The sequence below is a fragment of the Myotis lucifugus genome, unplaced genomic scaffold (genome assembly GCF_000147115.1).
Source record: "Myotis lucifugus unplaced genomic scaffold, Myoluc2.0 scaffold_182, whole genome shotgun sequence".
NCBI lineage: Eukaryota > Metazoa > Chordata > Mammalia > Chiroptera > Vespertilionidae > Myotis > Myotis lucifugus.
In genome coordinates, this window is record NW_005871230.1 from 2,193,581 (window position 1) to 2,212,953 (window position 19,373).

Below are 19,373 nucleotides of genomic sequence, written 5' to 3' on the forward strand. Positions count from 1 at the left end.
ATTTCCATCGGGAGTGAGTGGCTAGTTAGCATGTACAACTGTGCCTGCTATGAAGTAACATTTGCGACGCCAGAACCCTTTTAGTTTTTTTGGGAGGTACGCTTCGTTGTTCATCACTGTGTCTTATGCAGGTTATTAATAATATATATAATAGATTGTTGCTGACTTTTTAGTATTCTATCTATATTTTATGGAAACGAAAAAGTCAGATAAGGATCAGGACGGATGGACGTCGGACGGAAGGGAAGGAAGGAAGGAAGGAAGAAAGGAAGGGAGGGAGGGAGGGAGGGAGGGAGGGAGGTGTGTAATGTTAACAACTGTAGATAAAGAGTATAGGGGTCCCTGGCCAGATAGCTCAGTCAGTTAGAGCACTGTCTTGATAAACCAAGGTTGCAGGTTCAATCCCCCGTCAGGGTACATACAAGAATCAACGAATGAATGCATAAATAATAAATAAGTGGAACAACAAATCTCTCTCTCTCTCTCTCTCTCATCAATAAATAGTTTTTAAAAGATTATAGGCGTATTTACCGATCCTATACTTGCAAGTCTTCTGTGGATTTGGAAATTTTCAAATATAAAAATGAGACAAATTTATAAACACAAGTACGATAAAATGCATACCTTGACAAATGTTATTACTTGAGAGCTATTGTGCACTCGTCAGTGCTTTCTAGAGAAGGGGCCAAGAGCACAGATGCCCTCCACTTAGGAAATTCGTGTCCTATGCAGATCACCTGTCTTTTCTCTAACATAGTCAACCTAAGTTGAACCAGGTGAAGTTGCCAGCACAGCTATTTTTTTCTTAAAGATTAGTGCATATTGGACTTACTCAGAGGTTTGTTGACAAGATCAAATGAAAAACATCCAAATAAACTACTTAGAACAGTACCTGTCTCATACTAAGAGCTCAACAAAATGCCAGCTATTATGAGGATTATAAGAACGACTAAAATGAAAAGCCACAGTGGTTAACCCACTATATTAAAAACTGAAGGTATACATATCAATAAGATACCTCATCCTCAACTAGGTAAGTCCATTAAGGATAGACAAGAAGTAAGCACAGATATCTTAACAGGTGCATTAAGGTGCATAAAGGATACATTAGAGAAAGTGATCAATTACATAGATTTAAGAGAGTCAGAAAAGGTTTGGGGGAAAAAGCAATGCTGAACATTTCTTTCTCAGAAAAGCAAATTTACAAGACTCTAGTTTCATAATGCGAGAATTCATTAGGATATAATGAAACACATTAAAGTGTTCCTTTCCGTTAAAAATTATCATATTTGTTTTAGCTTAGGAGATGATGCTCTAATTTGGGGCAGGTTTACTGGGCAATCATCACAAAAGGCTAGAAAATTCTAATGTGACCATTATGACTTCTTTCAGCAACCAAGATCTCTCTATGTTTAAAGAGTTACTGGTACAATGAGCTGAGCCATATATTAACTACTTTTAAAAGGGAATCATTTTGTGACTGCATAGATTTATATGATGTGAAGCAATCGTCAGTTTGGTATACAGTGTGTGTTTTTTGTTGTTGTTAATCCTCACCCAAGGATATTTTCCATTGATTTTTTAGAGAGTGTGGAAGGGATGAAGGGAAGGGGAGAAAAAGAGAGAGAAAGAGAGAGAGAGAGAGAGAGAGAGAGAGAGAGAGAGGAAGAGAGAGAGAGAGATGCATCAATGAGGGACACATCAATTGGTTGCCTCCCACCCTTGCCCCAACCGGGGCTGGGGATTGAACCTGCAACCCAGGCACATGCCCTTGACCAGGAATCGAACCTGTGACCCTTGGGTGCATGGGCCAACGCTCTAACCATTGAACACACTGGCCAGGGCTACTGTGTTGTTTTTTTAAAGACAACATTACTTCATTAATTGCTCCAAATTTATCTTACGGAGAATGTTAAATAGAAATCTGGAAAAAAATGAAATGTCCATCAATAAGGGATTGGTTAAATACATGTTGGCACAATGGCCTTCTTGCTTCCAGTACTATGGACCTGAACAGGCCTACACTGCTGTGGGAGGGACCTGGGTAACCCATGATCTTACCATGCCATTCTCCTCCCTACCCTCCCTGACTCTTCGTCATGTGTACTTAGCTCATCTTACCAGATCAATGTCTCGGTATGGCATTCAACACTACATTTCATGATCTGATTCCTGCCTTCCCACCAGGCTCATCACCAATCACAACTACAAATACACCAACAAACTGAAGTTCTCAAGAAACAGCACACTCTCTAGTAGCTCCATACTTTTACGAGGAATGTCACTCCTCCCTTGTCTGCCAGACTAACACCTGGACGGGCTTCAATATTCAGCTTAAACACAACCACCTCCAAGACCTGCTGCAGCCCTGCATCCTGAGTTCGGAGCCCTCTCCGTGCTTTCCTAGGCCTCTGTGCATACCTCTATCATCAGTTATTTATATGTGTTTATATTCACATACACATGCACCATGCTGTGTCATCATAGTTATTTTTCTTATCTAGCTCTCCCACTAGGCTTTGAGCTCTTTAAGTACACAGCCCCTGCTCTGAAATAGTGTGCAGTCTCTTGATAAAGACAGATATGGCAGGTGTACAAGATGTTTAAGAGAACATAGAAGATGGAATTTCTCTGCAGAGAGGTGGGAGTCGGGAAAATGCCAGGAAGGCTTGCAAGAGGAAATACGAGCTGAATCTTGAAGGATGAGCAGGAATTCACCACGTGGATAGTGAAGGGCCTTTTATTCTGAATGAGCCAAGAGAGGTATGAGCAGCAGAGGGTTTGGAAATGCAATGACAATCCCCTGTGACTGGGTCCTACAGTCAACAATAGTCCTTCAGGCCGTTGTCAGCTTGAAAAGCCTCATACTCCGAGAATCAGGATTCTATCCATAACTGCGGACAACCAATGGATTGAAAGCAGTAGATGACACAGTCAGATTGCATTCTGTGTTTTCAAGCAGGTAAATTGATTTCTTTTTAGAAACTTAATCAAGAGTGAAGACCTATTATATATAAAAAGCCCATAAGATAGGCAGACAAATTAAATATACTCATTGTCCCACTAAATTATCTTTTCTGAAAAGCACAATCTGCTTATTAAGATTACATCTTCATCTTTTTATCCTTTTATAAAGAAATGTGTGGTCCTTCCACCTTTGAAAGTGTACCGAACTGAACCGACTAGGCATTGCAGAAGCTAGTGCATCGGAGATAAAGACGTGTAAGACACAGTCCCCAGCATCACGGAACTCTCAGTCTAGCAGAACAAATGACACAGATCCACAAATCGCCACACTGCAGAGCGGTATGAGACAGACTCCACGAAAGTGTTAGGACTAAATGTGAGAAAGGAGCGGAGACTTCCTCCTGCTCAAGTCAGGAAGGCAGAGGGAGAAGGTGGCCTTTGAGACGGGATGTGAATCAGGGCTGCTTTTTGGTATGTTCAGTTAAGAAAGAATACAAACCTAAAAAAAAAAGTGTGGTCATTCATTGCTAACAATTACTCACTTTCAGTTGAATATTTGCTTAGAATTAGCAGTGTTGGTGATGTAAAACAGAAAAAGCCAACAAAAGATAGAGAAAAGGCCTAACATTTGTAAAGGGTGACTTTTTTTCAGTCCTGAGATAAACAAATGTTGAATTATTCATTTCTTTTGACTGGAGGCCAAAATAGTAAACTGGAGATAATTTTTTTAATAACTTAAAGCTATGAGATCACATTTCAGTCAAAAGGTAATATCGCATCTTCTCTTCCAAATTCTTCCTGTCCTGCTAAAGTCACTCCTCTATGGAGGTCGTTGTGATGATACTGAGGCTGAGGAAGTTGACGGAGGGGGAGGGAGGTATGAGTGGGATGGTGGTGGGCAGATCATCAAATCACAGCCTGTGTCCTGCCCAGATCCCAGCCCTGAGCTCCAGACCCCAGCACCCAACCACCTACCAACCCCTCAACTACACAGCCTCAGAGCACTTCAAGCACACCACACCAGCACTGACGACACCACCTGCACTTTCTCCCCTGTTCTGCAGCTCCCCCGATAATACACCCGAAACCTGGACATCATCCCTGATTCCGTCTTCCCTCACTCCTCAACCATCGTCACCATGACCAGCACCGTTTTGCTGAATGTGAACTAACAGGAGCCAGTTACTGAGCAAAATGCTTTATATGTATTTTCTCATTTGATCTTCATAAAACCCCTCTGAAATAGGCCTCTTGTCAGCATTTTACCAAAAAGAAACTATTGCTCAGAAAAGTTAGGTACGTTTCTCAAAAGCACAGGTTTTTGAGACCTGGTAGCAGCCAGGTCTGTCTATGAAGCCCACAGGCCCACCACTGCCCGAGGCATCCCTCTCCATCTTTTCTCTTTAGTACCTTCATTCCTTTTCCTTCTCTCTGTTCCCACCACTACTACTTAAGATAAAACCTAATTTCTCACCAGTTTTACTGGAACAACCTCTAGCCCTGAGCCTCAAATGGCTCTTCTCTAAATTGCCACTCAAGAACACACTCAGAAACGGGCCCCAGAACCTCAAATGCCTGCAGGTCCCAGGCATTTGCCCTGAAGAAGCAGCAAGCTGCATGGTCAAATGAAATACATGCTCCTTCCTGATGGGGCAGCTGCTAAGCGACTGACAGCAGCCTAACTCCTCGCCGCAACGCGGCTACTGATTTTTCAAAAAGCCTGATATCTGCCCTGGCAACTATTTTTTAAAAATGTTAAAATACTCTGTAAGTGAAACCAAATCCAACTATATGTCAGATCTGACCCAGCAGCACCAGCTTAAGACCTCTGAAATATAAATTTGATTATGTGCTGTCCCTGCTTAAAATCTTTACAAGGCCCCTCGACAACTCTGGCACAAAAGCCAGTCTAATAAGATGACATCAAAGGCCTCCCCTGAGTCTGCCCATCCTTACTTATTCCACAGCATCTCTCATCAGATGCCCTTCAAACACCCCCTTTCCCCCCCACCCCCACTGCTGGACTAGAGTTCTTACATTTCCTGGAACGTGCCCCTTGCCCTGCCGCTTCTGAAGTTTTAATGCATTTTTCTGTCTGGCCAGGGTGCCCTCCACTTGACACATCCCTCAGGACTTAGCTGGGCCACTAGTCCTTCACTCCTGGTCTGAATACACCCCCTGAGACATAATCTTGCAGTATCCTATCTCAAAACACATCTGCATCAAAACACAACTCTCATCAATATTGTCATCCTCTGTGGTCCTTCAACGCTGACCATAAACGACACGAATGCCCAGAGCTTCCTCTGACTGATGTGGTATCTGCAGTGGTTGGCCTGGGGTCAGGCAGATGCTAGCACTCGATATGTGTTGAATAAATAAATCAACTGAATAGCACTGAGTGTATGAAATCTTCCTTGATCCCCTCCAGTTGGAAGTGATTCTTCCTCTGCACAACCTCAACTCTTCATCCCTAACTCTTTCCTACCTGAGAATACGAAGGAATGGGACAGCATCTTACCATTCAGCTCCCTGCAAGCAAGAGTCCACGTCTTACCAATCTTCGCAACTCTCCCAGCAACCACCTTAACTCCTTGCCCCTAGTAAGCTCTCCAATGTTTGTCAAATCAATCACAGTAACTCTAAATGCAATTTTAGTTTGCGAAGTAAGTGTGCGTCAAATAAATCATAGCATCTGTAGTTGTAACTCTACAGTTAAATTCTAGTTCCTTCGGTTCCTTTTCTTTGGGTTAGGTAACCAAAACCTTACTCCAGTCTGAGGTTTGCAAATTGTCTCCTTTTCACTTCTCTTTGAGTTACACACACACACACACACACACACACACACACACACACACACATATTCATTTGCAAAAAGCAATGTGAACTTCATTAGAGAAGTGACTATTTTCAAAAGATGGGCAGGGTAAACAAAATGTATTTAAAAACATGCTATACTATGGATACTACAATGGACCCTAGAAAACACAGTTCAGAGTTCATTTGTTCTATATATCATCACACACTGATAGTAGCAAGCATTTATCAATCCAGCAACAATCTTGCAAAATAGGTTTAGAGAGTAGAAATTGTGGCTCAGAAAAGTTAAATAAAATATCTAATATCTCATGGTCTGCAAGTGACAGGAACAGGTCCTGTACCCAGATCTGTTGGTGACAAAGCCCACTTTCTACTCTCTCTATGGCACTGCCTCCCTAACTCAGTCATAGCTCAGCGAGTTAATTCTGGAACTGTGAGTAACTATAAGATACAGACACTTGAACTTTTTTTAAGTCTCCCTGAAGAAATTCCTTAACTTTTATTTCTAGCATTACCAATTTTGTTCCCAAATGTTGTTATCAAAATCCTCTCTTTCATCTATCAGGTGAAAGTATGTTGTCTTCTCGGCATCAATTTAATTAAATAGAATTTCACATTATTTCACCAAAATTTTCCACTGAAGTGTCAGTAGGGTGATCTGCTAAGTGGCATTATTCACTTCCAAAAATACATTAAACAAGGAACTCTTTATGTACCACAAAGAATAGCATGAATAGTTGTAGGCGCTACTATAACATCTTATGTCTTTTATACAAAAAAATATTTCTTACCTGAATTTTTCCATGAAGAATTAATATGAATACAATTCCCTCAGGTTAATGATAGGCTGGTGTTAGTAATTTCATTTGGTGAACTTTGTGGGTTTTTTAAAATTTGCTTCTTTAAGTATTAAAAATATAAACTGTCCCTTTAGGTTAGAATGGAGGTCAATTTATTAGATTCACAAAACAAGAGAAAGAAATTACAAACTGAAAGGGAAAAGTTTAATGTAATAACTGAAATAGAGTTAACTTAGTATAATTATGAACAGAATAAACACATCTCTAAGGAACATAGTTCTCCCCACAAAAGCAACTCAAAAAACCACAACTAATGTTGTTTTATTAATTAATTTTGTGAAGTTATTATTTAGAAGTTATGCCTTTTAAGACATATATTAGCCAAAATTATTGCAAGAAATATGTTCATCTAACCTTTGAGCTGGCACCTTATCCTGGCTATTCTCTGCCTTAAGACGTAGAAAGCTGCAAAACAAATGTCCAAAAAAAGAAATTCCAGATCTTTTCTCTGTAAGGAGGCGGAACTTGGGTATTTATCAACTTGTTACATTCCCGGAGACTTACACATATTCAACTTTCAGTGCTTTTCTGAAACAAAAAAAATCTAGGACATGTTTAAAATAGTAATATTTTAGTCACCATTTTGTCATTAGAAAACATTTTGTAACAAAAATATTAACCAATAACTGAAGTTGTGCTATTCTTTCACAGTCCAAATTCTAAGTTAAAATATTCAGACCTTTTGTGACACTGTACCTTCCAATCCAATTTTTCACTTTTCAGAATATTAATTTTTGGTTCCAAGAGACAGTATCCTTTTATTTAAATGTGTGTTGGACAAAGTATCTGAAAAAAATTAAAACCTTTGATCAATTAGTAACCAAGGCTGGTAGATTTTAAATCGGATATATCTTTACTTACCTGCTTTCTTAGATACTGTGTGTTCCCTTTTCTCTTCAAATATGGGGAAGAAATATTAAGGGTTTTTTTTTTCTTTCCTTCCACAGCATTTTCTTCTTGCATGGTTGCTTTGGTTGTCCATAGCAACAAGAATTACCCAGAAAGCTCAGCCATTTCACTTAAAGGATACATAAATAACTCAGTTTAATGAAAGTAAATGGAAGAAACTTGAAACCCGACTAATAATGGTCAGGATTTGACCAGCCTAGATACCCTAGAGGTAAGGGAAGAGATTATTTTATTACTTCTCTTTTGCATTAACATCTTACCTCCTTAAAGCATAAAACACTCACTTTAATTTTCAATTTGTATATTTATTTGTAGAATTTAAAATTAGATGAATAGAGCCTTCTTTTGGGCACCAGCAAAAGAAAACAATTCTATGTTCAATTTGATTTAAATGTTGTAGTAATTTTATCAATGCAGAATTATTGCTTTATATTTTTAAAGGCACATATTAGATTTCCTTAGAGATTTTTTTATGTTGGTTAGGTTTATAAGAAATTAGTGGAGATTTTTTACTGTTGTTAACTTCAAAAGAATTCACCATACCTTGATGTTGATACATTTCTTAAAATAGATAATGAAATATATCAGGTACAATCTAAACAAAAAGCTGAAAATAAACCAAAGCATAAACTAAAAATTAAATTGCAGATCACATATTAAGAACAATTGTTTATAACAATGGTTATATATGAGAAGGGAAAAATATAAAAGGATACCGTTTCTTTAATACTCTTTAATTGCCAATTTTGAATAATCTAATTCTCAAGAAAAATATATTAAATGATTTTAAACAAAGGTTTAAACAATAAAGAATAGCAAACATCATTATTTCCTAACAAGCAGCCAAACAGTTCTGTATAGTTTATTTTCATTTTAGAATATCGTTAAGTTGGGTCACATTTTTCCTACTTAACAGAAGTCAGCCTTGACACTCAGAGATTTTGTGAATTTTATAATATTGATATATATATACATCCACTAATAAGACTTTTAGCATGAAACGTTAGCAAATGCCCCATATTTTAACACTTGCATTTTTTAACTATTCAAAACTGCATTTTAAAGCAATGTTAAACCTGGAAGAGATTATTTCCAGGAAGTTTCTGGAATCTATTTTCTTTTGACACATAAGGAAATTTTCATAGGCAACCATCACCATAATCTTTGTGAAAGTTGCCAAAAATAAATGCACTACATGTATTTTTTTTGCATGTGGTATAAACACCACCGTGAGCAACACTAAAATAGGATTCATTTGTAGCACCTAATATAGATGATCCTGTCTCATTTCCTCCTAATAATCTGTGTTCTTTACAGCCAGTGTAAAACAGCCACAGCACTAAATACAGGCAATGTTACCGGCGAACCCACTCAGGTCTCTCCTGCCACTTGCCCGAGAACCGCTGCTTAGATACCTCTGAGGCTTCTCGGTGATGCTATGCACTTCCCTGAGGGCTCTCAGGGACGTTAGGCATAGTTAAAAACAATAAGCACTCTGGTGACTTTATGAAATTGTGACTAATATAAGCCAGAGAAACTAAATTATTCAGGGATTACTCCCTGCGTGCTCAACACAGGTTTATAGATTTGGAGGCAATCCCGGGCTGTGGATGGTGTTAAAGAAAATGAGGGATAAGAAACCCTAAGGAACTGAGCCTACTTACGATCCAAATGTGTGTCTATCATCTGGTATATAGTTTAACTTGCTGTAAAGGATTATAAAATGCCCAAATGTTAGGCCAATCATAATCATTGGAAAATAAATAATAAAATGCTTCAGGCTAAGATAACGGATGCAGTTTCCACGTGACTCAGACAGGACTCGCACGGCCTCTTGAGCACATAGAGCATAGCCTGACACATGTACCTCCTTTCAGGTGACAAATGCCAGGTACATGCACGGAAGGGAAAGGTCCCTCCTGACACTGTACATCTACCTCTCAACCCTAGTCTTTAGCTAGAAAAAGTAGTAACTCTAAAAATTCCTCATGCCCCAACTTTAAATGTCATGCCCTATTTCTCATTGTCAAAAAAAGTTAATGTTAACTAGACCACCAATTTACACCATACACAAGAATAAACTTGAAATAGATAAAAAACTTAAATGTAAGTCACGAAACCATAAAAGTCCTAGAAGAAAACACAGACAGTAAAATCTCAGATATCTGGTGTAGAATATTTTTTGCCCATATATTTCCTAGGGCAAGGGAAAAAATAAACAAATGGAACACATCAAGGTAAAAAGCTTCTGCACAGCAAAAGAAATGATCAATAAATGAAATGGGAACCTACTATATGGGAGAACATATTTGCAGATGATACATCTGATAAAGGGTTAATCTCCAAGATATACAAAGAACTTATACAACTCAACACCAGGAAGACAAACAATCCAATTAAAAAATGGGCAAAGGACCTAGATAGACACTTCTCTAAAGAGGATATACACATGGCCAATAGACATATGAAAAAATGTTCAACGTCACTAATTTTCAGAGAAATGCAAATTAAAACTATAATGAAGTATTAACTAACACTTGCCAGAGTGGCTATCATCAATAAGTCAACAAACAGCAAGTGTTGGAAAGAATATGGAGAAAAGGGAACCCTAGTCCACTGTTGGTGAGAATGCTGACTGATGCAACCTTTTTGGATGAAACCCAAAACAGTATGGGGTGTCCTCCAAAAATTAAAAATGGAACTGCCTTGCCTGGCTAGCGTGGCTCTGTGGTTGAGTGGCGATCTATGAACCAGGAGGTCACAGTTCGATTCCTGATCAGGGCACATGCCTGGGTTGCAGACTCCATGCCCAATAGAAGGCGTGCAGGAGGCAGCTGATCAATGATTCTCATTATTAATGTTTCTATCTCTCTCTCCCTCTCTATTCCTCTCTGATATCAAGAAAATATACCTATTTTAAAAAGAAAACAAGTTTTTTAAAAATGGAACTGCCTTTTGACTCAGTGATCCCACTTCTGAAAATATATTCTAAGAATCCTGAAACCCTAATCAGAAAGAATATATGCACCCACATGATCATAGCAGCATTATTTACAACTAGAGGCCTGGTGTACAACATTCGTGCACCTGGGAGGCAGTGGAGTCCCTCAGCTGGCCTGCACCCTTTCACAGTCCAGGAGCCCTTGGGGGATGTCCTACTGACAGCTTAGACCCACTCCCCATGGATCGGGCCTAACCTGGCAGTCTGACATCCTTAGCGCTGCCACAGAGGCGGGAGATGCTCCTGCCACCACTGCTGCGCTCACCAGCCTTCAGCCCGGCCTCTGGCTGAGCAGTGCTCTCCCCGTGGGAGCACACTGACCACCACGGGGCAGCTCTTGTGTTGAGTGTCTGCCCCCTGGTGATCAGTACGGGTCATAGCGACCGATCATTCTACTGATAGGTCGATTTGCATATTACCCTTTTATTATATAGGATAGCTGAGGTATGGAAACAGCCCACATGCCCATCAGTAGATGAGTGAATAAAAAAAGCTGTGGTACATACGCCATGGAATACTATGTGCCTGTAAAAAAGAAGGAACTCTTACCCTTTGTGACAGCATAGATGGATCTGGAGAGCATTATGTTAAGTGACTAAACCAGTCAGCGAAAGACAAATACCATAGGATCTCACTTATATGTGGAATCTAATGAACAAAATAAACTGATGAACAAAATAGAACCAGAGGCACGGATACATGGAACAGACTGACAGAGATTAGCCAAAGAATATAAATGCATAGCCCACGGACACAGACAACAATGTGATGAAGGCTGGGAGGGGGTGCAGGGACTAGGTGAAGGGGGACAAATGGGAGGAAAATAGTAGACATCTGTAATAGCGTCCACAATAAAAATAATGATAGTAAAAATAAAGTGAATGACAGTGGGAAAAAGTTAATATTAGTGTGGCAAATGCTATTCATAGACAACTATTCAGCTCTCTACATTTATAATACCAACATCCAGGACAACTGATCCCATGAATAACATTTTAAGTGAGAATTTGGATGATCCCAACTTTTAGTCCACTATTTTATAAGTATTAAAGCTACAGAATTCATCAGACTTTAACACAAGATTAGAGAACAGAACATTTAGCAAATACAGAAATTATTTCTTCATAAATTATGTTTAGTTCCCTCAATTTAATTAATTTAAAAACAAACCTGTCTTATTTAGAAAATGAAAATGTCTTAATTCTTGGCCATATATAGACACCAAGATACAATAAATCTTTTAATTCAGCAATGATTTAAAAATTCAATTCAAGGGTCAAAAGACCTTGAACCATTACCTAGTAAAAACTATTACCACAGTAAGTGTATGTAATATAAAATCAACTCTAAATACCCACATACATTAAAAAATACAGCTAAGCATGAATTGCAATTTATTTTTCTATTATTTGCTATTTGTTGGAATGCATGCATATGGCAGATAATTACCAAGTACCTACAAAATCTTAACACTGAAGAAAAATAGAAGGTACTGAACTTTAAAATAATATTTTGGGTGGCAGAAAGCTTATATTTGAAAAGTCTATCTATGAAGTAAGTTTCTGAAAATTTAGCAACACACACCTTTGACCATTTAGGGATCTTTCATAGAAACTGAGTTTGAGAACTCTGATTTATAAAAACAAGGCTAAAGATTTTGAAAAACAACATTGTTTTTGGCAAAGTAAGCCTAAATCCAGAAATTCTTAATGGTTTCTTCCTTTGTGTATATTAGCACAAATTTAAACTGTGATGACATCTTTCCTGAAAGTTCATAAGTCAATATCTTCAAAAGGCAACCCTAATTTTGTGATGTAATGTTATAATAGGAAAACAAATTCAGTTTTGAAGAATTTATATAATTAATCTACAGCAGCGATTTTCAGTCTTTTTCATCTCACAGCACACATAAACTAATTACTAAAATTCTGTGGCACTCCAAAAAATATATTGTACTTTTTAGCAACCTGACCAAAAAAGTAGGTATAATTTTGATTCATTCACACTGGATGGCTAATGTTGTATTGGTTGTCATTTTTTTTATTTAACAATCTTAGGGAAAAGAGGTCAGTGCCCCTGACTAAATAGTCAGGTATGCATGTTTTAAAAATTCTTGAGGCACAACAGTTGAAAATTGCTGATACACAGAATGGTGAAAAAGATATTGACTAAATCAAGTGTTCAGTTTTAAAATTTAGTTGAGTCTAAGATTATCCACGTGCAAATCACCCATGGCAAATCCTTAATTGCAAACTGACTCTCCACTGACGTCTAGTACCCACCAAGGCTGTCTCCAGCCTTTAGTTAATGTCCGACAGGAAATGAGGACTTCTAATTACATATAAAAGGGGGGAAAAACTGTGCCTGCCCCCCCCAATCAACTACTAAATTCTCAAGCTAAGAAACCACTTTGAGTACTTCTATCTTTTCCTTCCATGAGAGTTAAAAGTAACAAGTTGACTTTACAGCGTTTCATCAGACTAAAAACTAAAACTCTTGAGAATTTAATAAAGAATATTGAATAAACATATAGATATCTGTTACTATTTTATAACACATACTAATACATAATAATACTTTATCATATGTAGGTTTTAGTGTACTCCTGTATGCTGGCTTTATTAGGAATCTTATTCGGAATTCTATTATGACCATAACGCTCTCTTTAATTATGCACTAGTAGTAATGAAGTGATGAAATCAGAAAAACTCTAAAAAAAGTTTTAGTGCACTCAAGTGGAGAATTTCTTTATATTTGATATTACTTAACAAAACTATGTCTTGTAATACACCAGTTTTTTAGTAAATAGGCGTATGTTTTGCAACTGATTTGCTCTGGTAGATTCCCAGGGATGCACTGTCAATCACATCAGGCCTGTGCTCTCAGTATTTTTCTATGGGTGTAGTCACTTCGAAATTTTTTGAAAAATTTTTAAGCCAAATTATCTTGGCATCATCTTTGAGAACTGATCACTTATTGGTTCCTATGAAGTGAAAGACCTTGGCCCTGCTCATGTAAAAATCCTCACTTCCCCTCCAAGTTGATAAAGGGTGAAAACTCGGACAGGGTAGATTCTTGGTTGGTGCTGATCTCCTAGGGCACATGTGCATCAGCGTTTCAGGTTCCAGTGTCCCTGGGACTTCAGGAGTGTGTGGGAATGAGCACTTCCTCACAGCGCAGTTTGGGTGTAGATGGGGACTTGAAGAATACTTACCACAGGCTCTGCTTTGAGTCTATTATAGGCCTACATGGTTATTTAGAGGAGCCCTCCATGAGATCCAGTGAACTAGGGTAACAACTCGGGTCATGTTGGCTCCTTTGCAGGCCTGTAACAATCTGGAGCTTCGGGGAAATGAGCATTGGTCAAGATTTTGCTGTTCCTGGGTTCACTGGCCCTTATTCCAGTTTGTGCCTCATCCACCTCTTACTCCAAGCCATAATTTACACGGAAGTAAGAATATAGCAAAATGATGATGAGCTAATATATAGATATCTAACGAATACAAAACTAATGGCTCATACAAAACTGATACAGAAATTTCCCCCACTGATTTATTTGCAGAACCTCATATTTGATCCTAGGAGACCCCTATCTGCAATCCATTCACAATGTACCAACTCCATCAACTGACTGATGATGACTGATTTTTAAAAGATACGGACTAAAACAAAAGCAAAAAGATATTGAGTGGCCTTTAATTAATAATACAGCAAACTTCAGGACATTGTTAGAGATCCTAACTTGGAACTGTCTTGTCTAACCTAAAATTGTCCATAAAGCCCTCAACAGTTCATCCATCACAGCTAGATATTCTGGAGCGGTGGCTCAGAAAGCTAAGTGCATAGATAGTACCTTCTTAAATGGCATATAGAATTGCCTCCCATGTTCTACTAGAGTAAGGGCCTCACTTAGCATTGGAGATGTTCTATGAAACAGCTTTAGAAACCAAAACTGGCTTCATGGTAGAAATGTCACAGTCCCCTTCCACTCCCATCATCCACTCCCACTCTGCAAAGGACAACATGAAAGGTTTCCTTCAGAACTATCTGTGGGAAAAGCCAAACCTTCCCCAAACAAATGGTTTGCTTTATAGCTACAAACAACATGAATTATATGAGCAATAACGCTTCCCTTTTTCCTTTGGCTACCAGAAGTGAAGAGCCAAATGACAAGACATATTTAGGATCCTATGGCTTATCTATCTGCATTTTAATAATTCTTTTCTCAACATCTTACCTTTTATTCTGTCCTTTCTTTTTTTGCCCCCTAGACCTTGTTAATTCTATATTCCTAGTTCATTGTATACTTTCCTGGAAGACACAGCACAGCCTTCCCCACACAAGGTAGAACATAAACAAATTCAAAGAAATCAATTCTACTTATCTTTTAAGGTATTTCGTAAGAAATCAAAAATAGAAAATGACTGAACAGAAGGTTTCCACTTTGTAACATTATCCATATTTAATCTCCTTTAAGTTACATATTTTATATAATAAAATTTATACAAATAAAACGAGCTCTTTAATTACTGTATTTACATAAAAATAGGATGTCTCTAGAAACATCCCACATCTAAATGTATAGAACAATGACGATGAATCTGCAGAGATATTCATTGCAGCATATTTCATTAAAACAAAATACTGAAAAACACCTAAATGTGCATAAATAGGTGATTTTAATATTATGGTATACTGTGCAGCCATTTCAAAGAATAAGTGAGATTTACATGTAGTAATAAGAAATGGTCTCCAAAATGTAATCCTATATAATAAAGAGCTAATATGCTAATTAGACTGGACGGCAGAACAACCTTATGGAACAACCAGTTGGGGAGGGGGGGGGGCCACGGGGACGTGAGGGCCTACACTTGCACGAATTTCGTGTATCGGCCTCTAGTATTATAAAAAAAGAAGATACAGAACAGTTCTTACTCTGTGCTATTACTTTATGAACAAGGAAAATTTTGAAAATGCTTAGAAGTCTCTGTAAAGATCAATAGGAAATAATTCATGAGGGTTGGATCTAGATGTCAGAAATATTGGGAAGTCAGAAAGACTTTTCTCTCTCTCAACCTGAGTCTTTTTAAATTTTTTACTTATGCATGCATTTCTTATTTTGTTTTCATTAGACAATTTAAGTATGTAATTGTGATAAGGATTAGAATAACTATGAGAAAGGTATGGCCCTATAGTTTTAAACTCACTTTTTAAAAGTCTTTTAGTACAAAACTATATTCCTATTTCCTGAAGATCATTTTATCCTAACAGGTGTCTCCCAAAAAACTTTATTCAGATATCAAAATTCTACATAACCCTTCCTAATGGATCAGAGGTCTAGCAAACAAGCAAACATTTACTGGTATTTACATAGGCATACAAATTATGGCTGGCCTATAAAGAGAATAAAAAGTCAATGAATTAAGCAACTCCGAAAAGAATTTGTGAGTCTTTCTTAAAAGCAAAAAGAAACTCACATCCATAAAAAATAGAAAACCGATAGGCAAGAAGCCAAGTAGAAATCCTGGCAAATGTACAAACCTCACCCCATCCTCCCAATATCAGCCAGTTGACTCTAGTCCAAGAGAACACAAATGAAAAATGGGGGTAGAGGGTCCTTCACTAACTTGTCAGAGAGGTTTGGTGGGGGAAACTAGAATCAAGCAACAAATTAAGAGTCTAGATATAGGATTGCCAGAGCCTTATGTCAGACTGCAATCCAGTATTTCCCCTTACCTACTTACTACCAGGAAAGAAACCATTGGCCAACTGGCTAAAGTTAACAATGTATGCCATTTGACCACACAGAAAAAGTGATCTCACAGAAATACTAGAACACATGCAAAACAATATTTTTTCTATGTATGTTCAAAGTTGCTTATTTTAGATTTTTTTGTATTAGTAAAAGAGTAGAACCAACATATATGTCCATTAATAAGATATTGGTTAATAAATTAGGGTATAGAGCAGTGATGGCGAACCTATGACACGCGTGTCAGAGGTGACACGAGAACTCATTTTTTTGGTTGATTTTTCTTTGTTAAATGGCATTTAAATATATAAAATAAATATCAAAAACGTAAGTCTTTGTTTTACTATGGTTGCAAATATCAAAAAATTTCTATATGTGACACGGCACCAGAGTTAAGTTAGGGTTTTTCAAAATGCTGACACACCGAGCTCAAAAGGTTCGCCATCACTGGTATAGAGATACAATGATTCCAAAAAAAGGCTCTTCATGTGCTGGTGATAAAGAAAGCCTTTCAAAATGTATAGTTAGAAGAAATAAGCAAAGTACAGAATGGTGTATATATAGTATGGTTTCATTTGTATAGAAAAAGTGGGGGAAAAGAATTATAGTAATTTGCCCATAAGTATGTAAAATATTTCTAAAAGGTACACAAAAATTGGTAATAGCCATTGCTTTGAGGAGGAGCATTTGAGGATATGAATGCATTTTCTCTTATAAAATAAATATATATTTTACTATAAAAGATTGATGGGAAAATTTAAAAACCTGCACAAAAGTGGTGGAAAGGGGGCAAAGGGATCTGTGTGTGGTGGTGTGGGAGGAGGGGGGAGTAATAAGAACTAGGCCATCAGGACCTTTCTCTCCTTCCCTTTTGTCTCCCCCACGATGAAAGCCCAGCCCTGTGATGAGTCTCTTCCACTATTCACTGAAGATGCTGCGTGGAATCATTCACCATCACTGAATTATCACTTTAAAGCATGCAGTTGATTCAACTGACCCATAATGCATATATCAATAGAAAAGTAGATAAAAAAAATTATGGTGCATATAAGCAATGGAATATTATTTGGCCATAAAAAGGATGAAATGTTACCATTTGTAACAGCATGGATGGACCTAGAGGATATTATGAGCAGTGAAATAAGTCAGTCAGAAAAATACAAATACCATATGATTTCACTTATATATGGAATCTAAGCAACAAAATAAACAAACAAAATAGAAACAGACTCATAGATACAGAGAACAGACTGATGGTTGCCAGAGAGGAGGGAGTTTAGGCAACTAAGTGAAAAGGGGGAAAGAATTAAGAAGTACAAATTGGAATTTATAGGGAACTCATACATTTTAACAAAAAGAAGATAAACAATCCAATCAAAGATGGGCAAAGGACCTAAATAGACACTTTTGGAAAGTGGGCATACAGTAGGCCAAGAGACATATGAAAACATGCTCAAAGTCACTAATCATCTGAGAGATGCAAATCAAAACAATAATGAGGTACATCTCACACCTGTCAGAATGGCTATCATCAACAAAACAAATGACAAGTGCTGGCAAGAATGTAGAGTAAAAAGGAACCCTCCTGCACTGCTGGTGGGAATGCAGACTGGTGCAGCCACTGTGGAAAACAGTATGGAGTTTCCTCAAAGAACTACAAATGGAACTCCCATTTGACCCAGTGATCCCACTTCTAGGAATATATCCCAAGAAACTAGAAACACCAATCAGAAAGGATATATGCATCCCTATGTTCATAGCAGCACAATTTACAATAGCTAAGATTTGGAAACAGCATAAGTGCCCATCAGCAAATGAGTGGATTAAAAAACTGGTACATCTACACAATGGAATACTACGCTGCAGTAAAAAAGAAAGAACTCTTACCATTTGCAACAGCATGGATGGAACTGGATAGCATTATGCTAAGTGAAATAAGCCAGTCAGAGAAAGATAAATATCACATGATCTCACTCATTTGTGGAATATAATGAACAACATAAACTGATGAACAAAAATAGATCCAGAGACAGAGAAGCATCAAACAGACTATCAAACCTCAGAGGGAAGGCAGGGGAGGGGGGGGGGGGGTAAGAGATAATCCAAAGGACTTGTATGCATGCATATAAGCATAACCAATGGACACAGACACTAGGGGGGGTGAGGGCATGTGCTGAGGGGTGGGAGTGGCCAGGGAGAGGTCAATGGGGGAAAAAGAAGACATATATAATACTTTAAGCAATGAAGAATTTTTTTTTAAAAGTACAAATTGGTAATTACAAAACAGTCACAGGATGTAAAGTACAGCATAGGGAGCATAGTCAATATTTTAATAACTATGTATGGTGCCAGGTGGGTACTTGAAATATCAAAGGGGTCACGTTGTAAAGTATATGGTTTTTAACCAGCATACTGCACACCTGAAACTAATACAAAGTAATTAAGAATATAATCTGTAATTGAAAAACAATTAAAAATTGGGGAAAATGCATAAAACATGAATTCTACAGATGTCCATTACATCTGCTATAATGAAAAAGGGTAGGGGAAGGGAAAGGGGGGGAGAATACCAATATTTCTCAAAGCTTATCAAAAAGTTTTCAAGTAAAAAACCCAGTATTGTTGCTGGGGCCAGAAATGCCTCCTTAGTCCCAGTGTGGATATGTGTGTGCACTTTCAAGCAGCATTGTACTATGGTGGGTGTTTTTGTTTTGTTTTTAATCCTCAAGGATATTTTTTCCATTGATTTTTTATTTATCCTTTCAAAGAACCAGATCTTGGATCTATTGACCTTTTGTATTGTGGTTTTTTTGTTTGTTTTTGTTTTGTTTTGTCTTGTCTCTATGTCATTTATTTCCACTCTGATCTTTATTATTTCCTTCCATTACTCTGGGCTTTTTTTGTTGCTCTCTTTCTAGTTCTTTCAGTTGTTGGGTTAAGTAACTTACTACTATTTTTTCTTGTTTTTTTGAGGTAGGCCTGTAGAGCTATGAACTTCCCTCTCAGGACTGCTTTCATTCTGTCCCATAGATTTTGGATTGTTGTGTTTACATCTTCATTTGTT

The 19,373-nt window shown here is 37.7% G+C and overlaps 1 protein-coding gene across 2 annotated transcripts in view; it reads right to left on the reverse strand.

Annotated features, from left to right (window-relative positions):
* The window catches only part of NPNT (nephronectin), an 82,913-nt gene that overhangs the window by 53,433 nt on the left and 10,107 nt on the right, over window positions 1-19,373 (reverse strand). Inside the window, exon 3 of one of the 2 annotated variants that reach the window (XM_014462500.2) lies at window positions 7,002-7,052. The exons of the other annotated variant lie outside the window; for it this stretch is intronic. The gene's annotated coding sequence lies outside the window, so the exon portion shown is untranslated. The remainder of the gene's footprint in view (window positions 1-7,001; window positions 7,053-19,373) is intronic. 2 annotated transcript variants of the gene reach the window in all.